We start from the raw sequence: 6000 nt of genomic DNA, 5'->3' as shown, positions 1-6000 counted from the left end.
TAACACGTCGTGCGTGCGGATAAGAATTCCGCCTTCTAAAAGCTCAAGAAGTCAAGACCCAAGATCGGTTTATATGGCAGCAATACCAGGTTATAGACCGATTTGAAACCACACTTAGCGCAGTTGTTGGAAGTGATTTCAAAACACTATGTGCAAAATTTCAGTCAAATCGGATGATAATTGCGCCTTCTAGAGGCTCAAGAAGTCAAGACCCAAGATCGGTTTATATGACAGCTATATCAAAACAAGGACCGAATCTGCCCATTTACAATCCCAACCGACTACACTAATAAGAAGTATTTGTGCAAAGTTTCAAGCGGCTACCTTTACTCCTTCGAAAGTTAGCGTGCTTTCGACAGACAGACGGACGGACGGACATGGCTAGTTCGTCTTAAAATGTCACGACGATCAAGAATATATATACTTGATGGGGTCTTAGACGCATAATTTGAGGTGTTACAAACTGAATGAAGAAATTAGTATACCCCCATCCTATGGTGGAGGGTATAAAAATCATCCCCACAAAATATGTAATGTATAACAATTTTTTAGCTTATATGACTCTTATATTCATAAGCTTCTGTGGTGCAATGTGACAGGGCGCTTGTAGACGCACAATCATAAGATGGATGGAAAACAGGTTCGATTTTCAGCAGCTCACAAAAACGTTTAACCAAGAAACAGTTGTGGACAGTTTCAAACGTTTCGTTCACAAAAATGCTGTTGTTGCCTAAAAAGAGATACCTCGCATAGAACTCGACAAATTCGAGCACGCTCTTACTTGTTTATTTTGAAAACTCTGGGTAGGTTGATGGATACACATATCAAGCCAGAGATTCTAGGCGATCACCTCTCTCATAGAAAAGGCAAGTCCTCGGAATGACTTAGTCGTTAAGCGTTAATTGTCGTATAAAATTAATAAAGACTTAGTCAGCTAGGGATTTATTGCTCTACAGAAATGTGAGTAAAGGGAAATCTCAATAAGGTTTTTTGTCATGAAGACAGTGGTGGTATCGTATGATGACTAAACTTAATTCAGAATATTTCCGAAATAGATCTTTATTTAGATGGTCAAATCGTTTCAAATTTATCTGTTCTGGGTCCTTGCCACATATATGCCAGGGATTTTTACAAGCATTTTGTATATTGCCGTTCATATATATCGTATATTGTCCGAATGATTTCCAGATGTTCGATTGGGTTGAAATTTGGTACATTAGTACATTTATGCTCTCCAACATTCATACTAAACACCGTCTGAATAGATCCATTAAACCGACCTTTCGAAATTTGCCACTTAGATACATACATGATGCAATAGCCACACTCTATACATACCTATTCCCCGATTCGACTTAGAAGCTTAAAAACAATTTGGCCCTTCACAATCCGTGCTTAATACCATGGTGTCGGATATCCAAGGATCTTACCTGCCCGACATTGCATGAGGCCCAAAATTTGACGCTCAAAAGCCACTTTGGCCAAAGCAATTGTCTGTAGCGCATGTCACATAAAAACAAAGTTAGCTAGAAACACACGCACATATACAATAGAATGAGAGATGCTCGAATGTTTTAGTAATCGTTCAGTGGATGTGATTTTCAATTAGATCGACGAGCATTGTGTGTTGTTTGCAAATGAACATCACATAGATGAGTGCATATGAAGGAAAAGCCAAGCAGAGGAATGAGACATCAAGTTTTGTTGAGAGGCATAGATATACTCCATTGTTTTTTTTTTGCACTTGCTTTTTATTTTTGGATGAGAATTGCTTTTATCAGCGATGTACGTGCGGTCTGTCTACGTCTGTTCAAAAGTGACAGGCATACTTCCATTTTTTTCTTTAACCAAGCCATTTCAAAGCACGCAAATCAATTTTAGCTCTCATAACTTTAAAAGGCAGCTGTGTGTGTGTGTCTTCTATTCACATACGCTCAATGTGAGCCATCATGTGCAAAATATTATTGGCAATCATTTTACGCTCTTCGGCAAAAACACTAATAGCTCAACAAATTTTAAGGAGCATTTTATGTTTTGGTCTTTGAGAGTCGTTAGCATCAACAACGATTGCTGGTATAAGGTGTGAGTGTGCCATTCGCTTCATATTTATCGTGTGCACTCATTATACCCTCACACCACTACTGTGGTACTAACTTACTTTACTTTACTCTTATTGGCTATGATAGAATATTTGTTCCACAAGCCGAACGTAGAATAGATATAGCTCCCATATATATGTTCGTCCGATTTCCAGTAACAATGCAATAAAATGGTGATTTGTTAACCGGTTCTTTTGAAATTTGGTTTTTACTTATGATTTTCAATTTTACTGGTTAATTTTATAGAAATCGGTTCAGATTTAGATATAGCTCTCATATATATATCACCCGATTTTCACTCTTAGAGCCACTGCAAGCGCATTTATTGACCAATCTTCCCAAAATTTTATACAACGCTTTCCTCGATGACATCCACAATGTCTATAAAGTTTGCTCGAAATCGGTTTAGATTTGGATATAGCTCCCATATATATGTTCGTCCGATTTGCAGAAATACTGCAATAAAATGGTCATTTATTATCCGATTCTCTTGAAATTAGGCAGGAAACATTTTTTTATGACTCCCGACATTACGATTGAATTTCATCGGAATCGGTTCAGATTTGGATATAGCTCCCATATAAAGGGTGATTTTTTTGAGGTTAGGATTTTCATGCATTAGTATTTGACAGATCACGTGGGATTTCAGACATGATGTCAAAGAGAAAGATGCTCAGTATGCTTTGACATTTCATCATGAATAGACTTACTAACGAGCAACGCTTGCAAATCATTGAATTTTATTACCAAAATCAGTGTTCGGTTCGAAATGTGTTCATTCACCGTAACGTTGCGTCCAACAGCATCTTTGAAAAAATACGGTCCAATGATTCCACCAGCGTACAAACCACACCAAACAGTGCATTTTTCGGGATGCATGGGCAGTTCTTGAACGGCTTCTGGTTGCTCTTCACTCCAAATGCGGCAATTTTGCTTATTTACGTAGCCATTCAACCAGAAATGAGCCTCATCGCTGAACAAAATTTTTCAAAATTTGAACACATTTCGAACCGAACACTGATTTTGGTAATAAAATTCAATGATTTGCAAGCGTTGCTCGTTAGTAAGTCTATTCATGATGAAATGTCAAAGCATACTGAGCATCTTTCTCTTTGACATCATGTCTGAAATCCCACGTGATCTGTCAAATACTAATGCATGAAAATCCTAACCTCAAAAAAATCACCCTTTATGTATATCGCCCGATTTTCCCTTCTAGAGCCATTGCAATCGCAATTTTTGACTAATCTTGCAAAAATTTTGCACAACGCTTTTCACGACGAGTACCACTTCATCTGAGAAGTTTGCTCGAAATCGGTTTAGAATTAGATATAGCTCCCATAATTTAATTTGCACTAATGTTGCCATTTGTGATCTGTAGTTATTACAGTTTGATCATATTTCCTCGAAATTTGATACGGATTGTTAAACAGTCCGCCTGAAAACACCCGGCGAAGTCTATCAAAATTGCTTCAGAATTAGACATAGCTTCCACTTTATACCCATAGGGTGGGTGTAGGGTATTATAAAGTCGGCACCGCCCGGCTTTGGCCTTTCCTTACTGGTTTTTAATGTGGCTTGCTACTGTTCTCGGGTTACTACTCGCTATCTCATTTCATTTCCTTTGAGTGCAATTTCACAAATCGACCCCTTCTAAGGTGATTGCATTCGTTGGATGCGATGCCTAGGTAACCACCATATCGAATCCAGTATCTACACTCAGTTCAATGTTTTTTTCAGAGTTACGTTTCGCGTTAGCTGAGACTGATCGCCCTGTTTACTGATGGAACGAACGGAAGAGACGAAGTCATTGTTTCAAACTCACAGATACACTCATGCGCTTGCTCGCTTAATGGTTGGCTTAGTGATTGTTGCGTTGGTTTGTAGTTTTCGATTTTTTTTTTCAAGCGAGTATTGCGCGGTCTACGCTCACCCAAACAAAGCTGTATTACATAGTCAGCCAATTGTGATTTTGGCCCCAAAATGAAAATAAAAACAAAACATAAATAAAAAAAATAAAAACTATTTACAAATAGGTATCATAATAACAATAACAACTTCAATTTATCGGCTGGCATCGAGTGATCATAAAAACACACACACACACACACAAGATTGAGTTCATTTGTTATGAATTGGCTCCCTTAGAGGCGTTAAATGTTTGTTTGTCTTTCTTTCGAATGGCTTAGAGGTGGTTTGTAAACCAGTGTAATTCGGTTTTAAAAATTCTTTTCTCCATCTTCGTGTGTGTGTGTGTGTGTATTCAAGTGTTCCTGTCTTTATTTTGTGTTCTTATTTTGGGGAGCGGGGGGTTCCCGCCAGCTTCTATGGAAATCAACGACTTCGATGTGTGTCTGTCGTCTATATCATGGATTTATCTTTTGTTCTCTAGCAGGTAAGTCGTCGTCAAGCTCCTGTGCTTGGTTGGTTTTCGTTTTAAAAAACAAATTTTGTGTGTGTGGTTTTTTTACGTTTTTTTGTTTTCTTCTTACTGTTCTAAAAACAATCATTATTAAATATTTGCTGTCGATGTGGTTGCTGTTCTTAATTAATTGTTAATTATATCGCTTTTTGGCATTTATTGTGTAGAGACTTTTTGTCTACCACAATGTCGCTGGTGTTTGCTTCAAAGTTAATTATATTTGCTTATATGGCAAAAAATTTATTCTGCCATTCGGCCAACGTTGCCACTGCCTCGCACTCTTTATGCGAAAATATGTAGCAGTTGATTTTAAACTCCATGGATGGGTCTTAAAGTTGGTTGAATGAATTGTTTGTATAAAGTAAACAAATTTTGGGAAAATTTCTAGGAAAGCCATAAAAACATGTAACCCCTCGAAATATGCGTCTAAGGCCCATAAACTATATATTTTCTCGATCGTCATTACATTTTAAGTCGATCTAGCCATGTCCGTCCGTCTGTCCATCCGTCCGTCCGTCTGTCTGTCGAAAGCACGCTAACTTTCAAAGGAGTAAAGCTAGCCGCTTGAAATTTTGCACATATACTTCTTATTAGTGTAGGTCGGTTGGTATTGCAAATCGGCCAAATCGGTAAATTTTTTGATATAGCTGCCATATAAACCGATCATGGGTCTTGACTTCTTGAGCCTATAGAGGGCGCAATTCTCGTCCGATTTTATTGAAATTCCGCACATAGTGTTTCGGTAGCACTTTCAACAACTACGCCTAATATGGTTTTAATCGGTCTATGTTTTGATATAGCTGCCATATAAACCGATCTTGGGTCTTGACTTCTTCAGCCTCTAGAGGGCGCAATTATTGTCCGATTTAACTGACATTTTGCACGTAATGTTTTGGTAGCACTTTCAACAAATGTGGTAAGTATGATTCAAATCGGTTCATAATCTGATATAGCTGCCATATAAACCGATCTTGGATCTTGACTTCTTGAGCCTCTAGAGGGCCCAATTCTTATCCGATTGGAATGAAATTTTGCACGACGTGTTTTGCTATGAATTCCAACAACTGTGCTAAATTAGATTAAAATCGGTCAATAACCTGATATAGCTGCCATATAAACCGATCTTGGGTCTTGACTTCTTGAGCCTCTAGAGGGCGCACTTCTTATCCGATTGGAATGAAATTTTGCACGACATGTTTTGCTATGATATCCCAAAACTGTGCCATCTTTGGTTCAAACCGGTTCATAACCTGATATAGCCGTCATATAGACAGATCTGGGGACTTGACTTCTTGAGCCCCTAGAGGGCGCACTTCTTATCCGATTGGAATGAAATTTTGCACGACATGTTTTGCTATGATATCCCAAAACTGTGCCATCTATGGTTCAAACCGTCATATAGACAGATCTGGGGACTTGACTTCTTGAGCCTCTAGAGGGCGCACTTCTTATCCGATTGGAACGAAATTTTGCACGACG

General features: G+C 38.3%; 1 protein-coding gene across 4 annotated transcripts in view; it reads left to right on the top strand.

The window, feature by feature from the left end:
- The first annotated feature begins 3701 nt into the window (after window positions 1-3701).
- Window positions 3702-6000, top strand: part of LOC106091891 (bestrophin-2) — a 61322-nt gene continuing 59023 nt past the window's right edge. For 2 of the 4 annotated variants that reach the window (XM_059360228.1, XM_059360229.1), the window contains exon 1: window positions 3706-4494. The gene's annotated coding sequence lies outside the window, so the exon portion shown is untranslated. Of the gene's footprint in view, window positions 4495-6000 lie in introns of all 4 variants that reach the window. The other 2 variants (XM_059360231.1, XM_059360230.1) reach the window with 2 other exon arrangements.

Source organism: Stomoxys calcitrans, chromosome 1, assembly GCF_963082655.1.
Source record: "Stomoxys calcitrans chromosome 1, idStoCalc2.1, whole genome shotgun sequence".
In the NCBI taxonomy this organism is placed as follows: domain Eukaryota; kingdom Metazoa; phylum Arthropoda; class Insecta; order Diptera; family Muscidae; genus Stomoxys; species Stomoxys calcitrans.
The sequence above is the reverse complement of the archived record's forward strand: the minus strand, read 5'-3'. Positions and strand labels throughout refer to the sequence as shown.